This window comes from Phasianus colchicus, chromosome 2 (assembly GCF_987193195.1).
Source record: "Phasianus colchicus chromosome 2, bPhaCol1.hap1.1, whole genome shotgun sequence".
NCBI lineage: Eukaryota > Metazoa > Chordata > Aves > Galliformes > Phasianidae > Phasianus > Phasianus colchicus.
In genome coordinates, this window is record NC_143437.1 from 90,276,637 (window position 1) to 90,289,025 (window position 12,389).

The following is a 12,389-nucleotide window of genomic DNA, read 5'->3' on the forward strand; positions in this document are numbered from 1 at the left end:
GTGGAGGGTGAGGGGAGGCCTTATGGCAGCTGCAGCTTCCCAAAGGGAACAGAGGAGCAGTGCTGAGCTCTGCTCTCTGATGACAGCAACAGGACTTGAGGGAACATCATGGGACTGTGTCTGGGTAGGTGACGGTGGTTTGTTAGAAAAAGGTTCTTCACTGGAGAATGGTTGTACACCACAGTGGGCTGCCCAGCACAGTGGGCACAGCTGCAAGGGCCAGAGTTCAAAGAGCGTTTGGACAACACTGTCAGACATAGGTTTGAGTTTTGGATGGTCCTGTATGGAGATAGGAGCTGGACTCAATGGCCTTTGTGTGACTCTTCCAATTCGTAAAATCGTATGATTCTATTATTATAACCATCTATCTGTTCTGGTCTAGAACTGGCAAAGTATCAAATGTTGAAATACACAGAAAAAAAAAAAAATACACCACGGGAAAAATAATATATTATTTTTACCTTATAATTTCAGAAATTTAAGTAATTCAGTGGCCTACTAAAAATTTGAGTACTGCAAATCAACTTAACAGTTAGGCAGATCCTTAGGGAAAAAAGCTGTACATAAAAGAGGAAAATAAAAAATTAAACACATATATTCTAATGCTGTGAGTGAAACGTAATAATTGTTGCTCTTTCTCTCACTAAACATAATAAGGATTTTTTTTTCATACAGATCCTGAATACATAAACATCATTCTGTATTACAGAATGACCTGTGTTACGAAGGAAATTCATTTCTAGCTGTTTCACTTTTTGCCACAAAAAAATTGATCACAGACAAATAAACCTGTATCTCCATGTTCCATGACATTTATTGAGATTTATTTATTTATTTATTTATTTATTTATTGGGCCATGTCAGAAGTTCTGAAATAAATAAACTTACTAACATATGTTTCTTGGAAAAGTTTAACTTTAACCCTTTCTATCATGTATGACTTCCAACAGAATCTAATTTGAAATGCAAATGAAATAGTATCACAATGTTACCCCAGGAAGGCAAAATAATGTTACGTATATTCCAGTATTTAGTCTCTGACCCTGAACAGGATTTACTGCAAAGAAAAAGTTGCACTAACAAAGGCAGCAAACCCAATAATTTTCTATTAAAACAAGTGTTTTCTTTGCTTCACAATGTCAAATAAATAAATGTTAATTGCTTAAATAATCTAGTTATATTTATTTATACATTATGCCTGTAAGAATATGCAACACTTTATTTAAAGGCTGCTAGAAACTGAACTGTTTGCTAATTATTTTCATGAAGTTGTATTTTCCAGAAGAAAAAAAGTTGACTTTTGTAAAATTATATCATCCTGGTGAAATCTTTCTGAGTTCTTCTGTCAGTTGGCACTTATGGCAAAGTGAAATCAAAGGAGGATCTAGATGATTAGTATCCAATCTAGTGCCATCTGCTTCAGTCGTCATGCAGTAAACTACTGGAATGTGCCTTTCTCTGCCTCACTGGCTTAATCTGTTCCAATTTTTTTTAAGGGAAATATAATCTTGATCCATTTCCCACATTAAATAAGTTTCTCAGTGAATATGTATGATGATATTGATTCATCTGTCATTTCCCAAACAAACAAACAAAATTTACACCAGTCTTTAAAAGGAAGTATTTCCTCATTAAAGTGCAGAAATGCACATAAAACATGAAACATTCTCAGGTAATTGACAAAATTTGCCTTCCACACACACACACATAAACACACAAAAAAGGAAAAACAGAAATATTTTTACTTCCAGATTTCTTCATTTCTATCTTTCCTGATATCATTTTATTACTGCCAGTAGTCTGCAAATTCACTGAGAGTGCACTCAATCCTTCAACAATATTATTGGAAAAGATGTGAAACAAAACTGCCCCAATGCAGAGCCATGGAAAACACCACTTCTGACCAGTTACCAGTTGGATTTAACCCCGTTTGCAATGACTCTTTCGGCCCAGATATTTTTTTTTTAAATTTATTTTATCCAGCAGACAGTAGATTAGCTTAGCAGTGAGCAGTTCCTTTCTCCAGGAGAATGCTGAGGAAAACAGTATCAAATGTTTTTACTTGCAGGTAGCAGTTTCAACACCTTTTATCTTCCCAGCATTTGGCCTCCCTGCTGGTGGATTGAATGGAAGTTGGAAAGGAACACTGCAGGAGAGGGCTCTGTGAGAAGACACAGGGGCTGCCCTATACTGGACAGAGATGCTTCCTGTTCCAATTGTCTCAGCACTGGTCCCATCACAGGACACAGCTGAGTCCAACAGCCAAGCTGGTGACAAATTTCTGTGCTGTGGAGAGTCCACACCAAAGCAAAGGAAAATTGGGAAAGGGAAGGAGCAACAGAGAGAAAATATGTATTGACTGCAGCTCCCCCTGGATTTTTACATGTTGCTCAAAGGCAGGGTATAGATGAGTTGGGAAAAAAGGATTGAAGTTGAAAATTGAAAAGAAAGGAAAATTGGTCTTTTAATGTTTGCCTTAGATTCTTACTACCCAAATCTTTAAAAATTGTCAATAAAATAAATTATTTTTCCACAAAACTAACCATCTGTTTTGTCTGTGATGGTAACTGTGAAGTAATCTTCTTATCTTTCTCTCAGTCTGTGACCATTCTCATCCTTTTTTCTTCTCCTGTCATGCTGAATGTAATGAGCGGCTGGGTGGAAGCTTGGCCATTAGACAGTGTTAACTCTTCTCAACTCTATACAAAAGCCATACAGTGTACACCTGTATCCATTTTTCCAGTTAATGAAATGGTGCTGCATTATGTCATTGATAGTTACACGACCATGTCATAGTTTGTGGTGATATATAAAGTGTTCCTGATGTTATAGGCGTATACTGATTATCTCATTGTTCTCAAATACTCTGCTTCAGCTGAAGTGTAATTAGGAATTAGTAGATAATTCAACTTTAGGTGTCCTAGATAGCTGATTACTACGCTAAGTTTCTTGTCTAACTCCTAAAGTGTTTTGCATTACAGGCATATTTGGATGAACTGAATTTGAAGTCTGGCCAATGATTTGGTGATTACTGTAGAAAAACAAAGCAGATGCTCTTGCCTACCTAAACTTAATACAATATCATTCTAAGAAGATATCTAATATAAGTCAAACAAATTGTATCCTGGAATTCAATCTGTTTTTCTTCAATTTAGATTTAGTTATCTGATTTCCATTGTTCTGAACTGGGTAGAAAAAGGCATTTTTAACCAAGTTCTATGAAACCAAAGAAAATGATAAAATCAGCTACTAGAACAGTTTTTCAAGGGATAATGTTTTTCATGTATAGACTGACCACTTCTTTTTAAAAGCAAAAGCTTGAAACCAATTAATAAATTAATACCAGTTGTAGATGATAACTTCAGATTATATCTCAGCTTAGAAAAGTCAACAAAAAACATCTTTCTAGAAGAACATTAAGGCTGAAGGGGAAAAAGATAGCTAACAGTTTCCAGCATCTTCAAACTATTTAAAGAAAATATTAAATGTAGTCTCTTAGTTTTTCTCCATTGCATGCTGGATGTGGAAATTTCAATTAAATTCAGCAGATTTTCTACTAGTCTGTGGATTACTGTTTTTTACAGGTTGTTGTATGCTCTTGTTCCTTGTTTTTTTGGCTATCTTATTACTGCTTATCCATTGCTTGAATGGGATAAAATGAGCTGTCTGTTTTGGGAGCAACACCTTACTTCAGAGAGATTTATGCTTTTTTATTTGTATCACAGTGAGTGGAGGATGTATATTTTAAAAATGTTTACTGGTTCCAAATATCACTGCTCACAGATTTTCACTGTTTCATTGTTATATGAAGAAGCATGGGGAATCTTTGTTTCATGGATGTACCAGCTTGGAATGTATATATAGGAGACTATTAATTCTTTTCCAGCTTTATGATAGCACTGCTTTTACCTTTATGTGAATAGATTTTTAGGTTATCTTTAAAGGGAATGTTTGTTTGTTGGCTTTTTCTCCCTTCAGTCATTGTATAATGTTGGAATGTATTTTATCTTCAGGGATTAATATTAGTGAAAATTCTGTTACCCTTTACTATATAAAGATATTCTAGTTTTGAAAGCATTACCTTTGGAAGGAAATATTTAGATACTTTGGTTAGCATTTCTTATTTTCCTAAGATGAGTAAGCTTTCTTGAGCAATGCTAGAAAACACTGAATTTCTCAGGGAACATGAATATTGAGTATTCAAATAACTTTTTTGATTAGTAAAAACTTATAACCTTGTTACTTGGTTCATCTAACAGTAATTTATGTAAAAATATCATCATGAGCTTGCATTAGAATCTAGGAATGAGGGCATGTCCTGCTCTTGAAGAAGATGCTCAGCTTGTCTGTTTGGCATTAATCAAACAATTTCCATTATTATAATGCTGTTAAAAATGTTCTTTAGTGCAAGTCTTGAAGGAGCCCTGTTTTAAGCCAGAAATATCCCCTTAAGCATCTGGGCAGGGAAATTATTCTGAAGTAAGCTTCCTTTCTCTCATTCATCTTCAGACCTTCAGAGTGGCATGTTATATAATTAAAACTAAAGTTTACATTATTTCAGAATGACTGAACAGCTGGGGTTGGAAAAGATCTTTAGATACAAATTAATGGAGGAGGGGGTCCCATGATAAAGTATGCAGAAAACATCACAATACTCAGACTTCTTCACCAGAGACTTTTCTGGAAATTTTGCTTTCATGAATCTTAGGACCTTGAGACCACTGGGAAGGTCTGGAGGAAGAAAGAACTACCCTCAGTTGAAAATGATCTGGTTAGGGAACTTTTAAACAAACTACATGTGCATAATTCCATGAGAATGTACCCAGCTGAGGAAGCTGGCTGATGTTTTGGAACCACTCCTTGTTATTTTCAAAATGTGGGAAGCTCCTGAGGATTAAAAAAATGCAAATATCCTCTATATCTTCAAGAAGGGCAAAAAGGATTTAAGAGCTACAGACCTAACATCAATCTCTAGACACATGCAACACTTGTTTTGGAAGCCATTTCCAGACACAGGAAGAACAAGATGATTACAAGTAGTCAGTACAGATTTAAGGAAGATAGTTCCTGACCAATTTGATAGCCTTCTGAAATGAGATGACTGGATGGACAGATGAGGATGGCAACTGTGACTGGCTTTATTTTAGTAAGGCTTTTGAAACTGTCACCCATAACATTCTTGCAGACAAACTGGTTAATATGAGCTAGGTAAACGGACAGTGACATAGGTTGAAAACTGACTGAACCATTAGGACCAGACAATTTTAAACAGTGATACAAAGTCCACTTAGAGGCCAGTCATTAGTGGAGTGGTCAATATTTTTTAATATCTTCATTAATGACCTGGTGAAGGATACCCTCAACAAGCCTGCAAATACAAAACTGGGAAAAGTGGCACACTAAAAAGTTGTTCTTTCAGAGTGTCTTCAATAGGCCTGAGAAATGGCTGGTGAGAACCTCCTGAAGTTTAAGAAAGGGAACCACAAATAGGAATGAAAAGCTCAAGCATTGATACTTGCTGGTTGTTGATCATCTGGAAACCAACTTTAGTAAAAAGTTGGGCGTTTTGGTTGACAGCAAGCTGAAGATGAACCACCAGTGTGCCCTGACAAAAAAAAAGGCCAGCAACCTCTTGGCTATATGAAGAAGAGTATTGCTAGCAGCATGAGAAAGTTTCTTGCTCTATATTCAACACAGGTAAGACACACTTAGAGTAGTGTGTCCAGTCTGGGGCTGCCCAGTGAAAGAGACCTGGACATACTTGAGGAAATCCAGAATAGATCGTGTAGATGAAGAGACTGGAGAATGTGACATAAGAAGAGATTGAGAGCTGGGCTTGTGACAACTGAAGAAGAAAAGATTCACTGGGAATTTTCTTAGGATATACCTGATAAAATGAAGTAAAGATCCAAAAATCTTGCAGCCAGACTAATCTTGGTAGTATACTGTGAAAGTACAGGAACAAATGAATATGTACTGAAATGTAAGAAAAAAATTACTGTGTGAACAGTCAGGAATTAGACGAGGTTGTCCTCCAGCCCAGGTTATCACTTATGAGATTTAAAACTGGACTGCACAGCCCTGAACAATCTGCTTTAACTGACGTGCTTTGAAAAGCAAGTAGCATGAAATGATCTCCACTGATCAATTCCAACCTCACCTATTCTGTGATTTTAAACATCTTCCTCTTATTTTCTTCATTCCCTTATAATAACTTATTTTTTTCTTCTTCCTCCACATTCAACCCCTTTCTGACTTCTGAGGGTTTGTCTCCCACACTGCTTACACCTTTTACAAGACTCATATTTGCCCACACTAATTTGTGTGTAAGGTCTTGCTGTGTCTTCCAACCAAGCATGAGCCAACCTTGCTGGCAGAACACATCTCCATAATGTGCTGCCTGTGCCCAGTGACATAGTGTGCCATCAGGCTGTGAATAGCTGATGAAGCCTACTGGAGCCTCAGTGCCCCAGTTAATTGTTCATTCAAGTTCCAAAACAGAGCTGACACCTGTGAAAACTTGGCTTGTGCTTCTTTGTCAATACAAATGCATCATCCATAAATGCCTTGTTGATGCTTAATACAAGAGTTTCATCCATGGCATAAGTCTTACATTCTTGCCTATCAGGTGCTTTAAAAATACAGACTGCAACACAAGACAGGATAACTCCTTATGAATTACAGTATGTCTGTTTTCTTACAAGAAGCTATAAAAATGGTATTGGTAATTGATCAGTGCTATTGTTGCTGCCTAAAATTTAAACTATACAGCTTGATCAATAAGAAGGAGAAGTATCTGACTGCTCTAAGCTGTAAAATCCTCTTCCATAGCGTTAGTTCCCAGTGCATTCTAATATTTTCACAAATCTGTTTACCTCTGAACTTTTCTTTATTTACCTCATTTACCACTGCGTCAATTATTGCTTCCTTATTCTGAACTCCACATATATATTTTCATACATATTTAATTGTTTCTTGTAAATATATGAGGTCAAGGAAATCTGTAAATTTTGAGACTTACAAGGTAAGACAGAAAATATTTTTCACAGCAAACTAAATGACAACTCTGAAAGCTTTATTTTTCCTTTTTTCCTACTCTATAACTATCTGTCAAAAGAAATACTGTGAACTTGTGATTGCTTACTGTATAAAGAGAAGGATAAAATTTTGAGTAGTAAAAAACAAAGAATTTTTGTTTTATTTTTATTTTACTAATTAAGCTTGGTAATTTTTTTTTTTCTATTAGCATGTGCAGTGCTTTACAAAGATTGGGTGAAACGCAGAAGTTTAATATGCTGGCTATTAGATATGGAGCTTAACAGTAAGAATTTTCAACAATAACTTGCAGTTAGGCCTACAATATTTTCCAACCAAAAAATATGTATATGTGAAGAGGAGAAGACATACCTTATTATCTTTCTCAAGTAGCTCTGCTCTGAATGTACATCTTGAAATTTAGTTTCAGTTGAGAGAGCCTGCAGACATTGGAACATCACCATGCTATGGTTGCCCTGTTAAAAAAGATACTTTCTAGAAGACAATCTTCCTTCTCTACAACATGATTGTTAAAGTGAATTAAAAGTGAATTAAACTGTAGCAACTTTTGCTTTTTTTTTTTTTTAGCAAACTTCTGGTTTTGGTTTTGGCTTTTTTTGCATTAAAAGGAAAGGACTGAATTTCTTTTGCTCTTTAGCAATTTAATATTTGCAGTGAAAAATCTTATTGTTATCAACATTTCAAAGCAATCCCTCAAATTTGGGTGGTTTTATGTTGTAAGGGTTCCTGTCAACAGTTTACAGGCTGGTTCGGCCCAGTTCCATGACTGGCGGGGTGGAGGGATTTCGCAAATCTGCGCCTCCAGAAAAGGGAAACAGGGGACCCCAAAATAATTAAAAACAGCGGCAACGATCTGAGGAGAAACAAAATTTACTAAATATGGTATCAGAATGCAAGATAACACACTATAATACCATATAATTAGAATTGAAGCTAATAAATCAAATATAATGAGAGTGTCCAAAAGGTGGATAGGCCTCACCATAACACTGAGATGAGATGCACAGTCTGATTAAGCAGCAGAGAGGAGAGCCTGATGAAGAAGGGAGGTCAGATGACCTACCAAAGCCTTATATCTGTTTCCAATGAGCAGAAATGATAACAACACAGCAAACAGTCTTCTGGGGAATGTACTTCTTCTCTTCTGGGACAGGTACCCAGAACTGGAGCATTAACACCTTAACTCCCAGTGTGCACTATATGATGTTATGATGTGGAATACCGATAACCAAAAATCATAAAACCATGACAGTTCCAAAACTATTTTTTCTCCTTTTCTTACTTACTTGTTTCTTCCTCCTTTTTGTACTTCAAACTCTTCTGTATCCAAAGGATATTAAAAGCATTAACTCAAATATAAAACAATGTGATGATGCCACTGAACATCAAAATTCACTTGAAAAAAAAATTCAGTCAAGGATGCAGAATTAAGTATTTTTCCATGGTGCAGCATGGAAAAATTCCATGGAGCATGTTCAGAAAAGAGCAGTGAAGCTGGTGAGGAGTCTGGAGCACAAGACTTGTTAGGAGCAGCTGAGGGAGCTGGGGTTGTTTACTCTGGAGAAGTGAAAACTCAGGGGAGACCTTGTTGCACTCTACAACTCCCTCAAAGGGCGTTGTGATGAGGTGGAGGTCAGCCTCTTCTCCCATGTAACCAACAACAGGACTAGAGGAAACAGCCTCAAGTTGAGCCAGAGGCAAGAGTGATGCAATAGAATTGCCAGGTTCATAGCACGCAGGTCAGCACCTGCACCTGAGTTCCCAGAGCAGGGCAGCCGATATTGACCCTTCCCTATCTCCTTCTTGGCAGTGCTTCCAGTTGCACAGATGCACTCTGCCTGCACAGTTTGCACCAACCCCACCCCTCTTTTCCCATGCCAAAGTTCGAACTAGAGAATGCTGCATTCCTAGCTCACCCTTTTTTCCAAACCGTTGTCGGGGGGGGTGAGTTAACTCCTCTTTTTTTGATATCTTGTTCTGCAGCACCTGTATCTCAACTGAAGGCTCTGTCCTTACCTTTGCTTTACAAGTGGTCAGGTGCTGGAATGGGCTGCCCAGAGAGGTGGTGGAGTCACCATCCCTGGAGCTGTTCGGGAAAGATTTAAGTGTTGTACTGAGGGAAATATTTGTGGTAGGTGGGTGGTTGGACTGGGTGATCTTAGAGGTCTTTTCCAACGTTGGTGATTCTGTGACTTCTGTAATGGAATTTTGTGTTACAACATTCATGACATTCTTCAGTGTAATACTAAGAGGAATCGTTTGTGGTTTTTCGACAGATAATAAAATGGTACTCAACACAGACTCTCCTTAAGAACATATCCAAACTTTATTTTTCACCCAGTGGTATTCTTTTCAAGGGTAAAATATAAGAGGCACTCAATCCTTCCCAATACCACCAGTTTTATACCAAATATGTGTAGAAGTTATCAGAGCCATTTCACACAGGAAGTTTGAAAGTCATTTTCTTAATTGCAGTCATTCTTTTCAGAATACTGAAGAATGGAATGATGTGTATTTTTCTTCCAGTCTTGTTCAGAAAAGCAGTTGAAAGAGGAGTGCTTTGCTAAATGAATGAGCAGTGAAGTGAATGTAGAAAATTTGTTGCTACTAATCCCAAAGTAATGCATAAAATGACAGAGTACAAAAGAATTGCAGTGTGAATAGGCAGAGAGGAAAATATAAAAAGATTTTGCTGAGCTTTAATATGATCTAGAAGGAATTTGATACTTGAATGGGGGGGGCGTTATTTGGCAAATTAAGCATAAAATCTTTCCGTTTCTATGATTTAGTGAGATACACAAACGTGAATGACAATCATATAGGAAACTATTTTACTTAATGGTGGTTTTCTACATCTATTATTTAGCTTTTAATTTAACTCAATATTGACCTGCTCTGTTTCTTCCCAGTACCTTCCAGTCATTTCTTCTTACCTTGTTCTGAAGTCTATGCTGCAGTAACACTGTGATAGCATGACTTATGAAATGCTACACCAATGGCAACTTCAGTGTAGAGTGACAGAGTCAAATCAGTTGTTAAACGTAAAAAAAGCAAATCTAAAAATCACAGGAATAGCAGGCAATATTAAATAATCTGAGTTTACCTTTTCCCTTTTGAAAGCAGGAAAATAATGTTTGTAGAAGATTGGAAGTATGTAAAAGCATAATTCCACTTAATGGAATGATCTCTCAAGTTTTAAATAAGAATGGAACACACTCTATGTCATTTACAACAGTGTAATTCGCACATCAAATTTTTGAGCTAAGCATCAAAGCAGAGTCATATCTCAGAGATTGCATCATAGAATCATTTGAGTTGGGAGGGACCCTTGAAAGCCATCTAGTCCAGCTCCTCTGCAATGAACAGGGACACCTGCAAGTAGATCAGATTGCTCAAAGCCCCATCCAGCCTGGCCTTGAATGTCTCTGAGGATGGGGTATCCACCACATCTTAGATATCTAAGTCAAAGCTAATAAGTCTGTGCTGTCTGCACAAACAATGGGTAATCATCATCCTGAAATTCTATGACACATAAGATGACTTGCTCTCTTGGGGTATTTGCATATAACTGGAGGAATTTATATGTATTTTTTAATTCTTATGAATCCTAATTCTTCCAATGGAAAGAGCCCATAGTTTTAGTGCTTAGGATTTTTTGTTTTGTTTTTTTCATTACCTAGATATCTAAGTTGTGAAGTCAATACTATATACTATATAGTAATTACAGGAGTCATTCTGAGTTTTAGAAAAGTGAAAAAAATGTTTAAAATACATTTTATAGTGTTTTATTTCAATTTTTAAAAAGCACACATTTTTTCCTTAGACAGAATATCTTATCTGAAATGAAACATTTTGAAGAAAAAAAAAAAAAGTAGGTATATCTTCTTGTGATGTCATTTAACACTGTGTTCATAACAATATTTCTGTACAAGGAAGCTTTATTAATCAATCTTACTCCAGTATCCACAGAAAAACATAGTTCCTCCACCTTTTTTGTTTTTGAGCTAACAGAGATGATGTTGTAAACCTTCTTATGTTCATGGGTTGGATGAACTGTCATTCAATACTCTTTAAACTCCTTGATGAGAATAATTTTCTCATATTGGAAGTGACAAAGTCATTGTATTTTAACAGCAGAGTCAAACCTTGTAATACCATTCTTTGGAGTTATTGTAGTTTGTGTCTATTCTCTAACTATAATGTGTCCAATGCAGTAACATCTGGGAAAAAAAAAATATAATAATACCTAAATTTCATTGAAATTGGGAAACATAAAAAATTCATTACAAATATGTAATTTTGTGGCAAGTTATTGATCCTTGATATTCTAAACCAGCCAAAAAAAAAAAAAAAAAAAAAGAAAAAAGAGAAAAATTTCTAGAGTCTGATTATGAATTATAATTTAAATTTGACTGGGAAATCTTCATTTGTTATAAATTCTTAATAATATTTTTAGTGATTGATAAATGAGTGATGCTCTCAACATAGAGGATGTTTATCTATTTACTGTCTTCATTATTGACTTGATATCTGCAGAAATTGAATGTCTTATCCAGCAAAATGAAAAAGTTATAAGAGGACAATGTAGGAAATTCAGTACTTTATCTTTATATCACAGTCCAGAAATACAAGTAAGTATGTTCATTTTAACTCTTCTTCCTGCTTTTGTCTATAGTGATAAATTAGGATATGAGAGGCAGTTTTCATTTTTCTGTTTAATTGAAGTACAGTACAAAAAAGACAGGGATCTCTTGGAAAGAGTCCAGCGGAGAGCCACAAAGATGGTGAAGGGCCTGGAGCATCTCCCCTATGAAGAAAGGCTGAGTGATCTGGGTCTGTTTAGCCTTGAGAAGAGAAGACTGAGAGGGGACCTGATCCAGGTCTATAAATATCTAAGGTGTGGGGGGCAAAGTGGCGAGGCCAGACTGTTTTCAGCAGTGTGCGGAGACAGGACAAGGGGAAATGGCCAGAAGCTGGAGCATAGGAAGTTCCGCACCAATGTGCACAAGAACTTCTTTACGGTGAGGTGACGGAGCACTGGAACAGGCTGCCCAGGGAGGTTGTGGAGTCTCCTTCTCTGGAGATATTCAAGACCTGCCTGGACGCCTACCTGTGCGACCTGGTGTAGGGAACCTGCTTTGGCAGGGGGGTTGGACTCGATGATCTCTGGAGGTCCCTTCCAACCCCTACGATTCTGTGATTCTGTGATTCTGTGAAGACTGTCATAAGTCTTAAGACTGTCATAAGGCACTTGAATAGTTGAAAATTTAAAATAGTGCTTTTAGTATGGATTCTAAAGATCAGATTTTCAAGGATCTCAAACCCACTGGTTC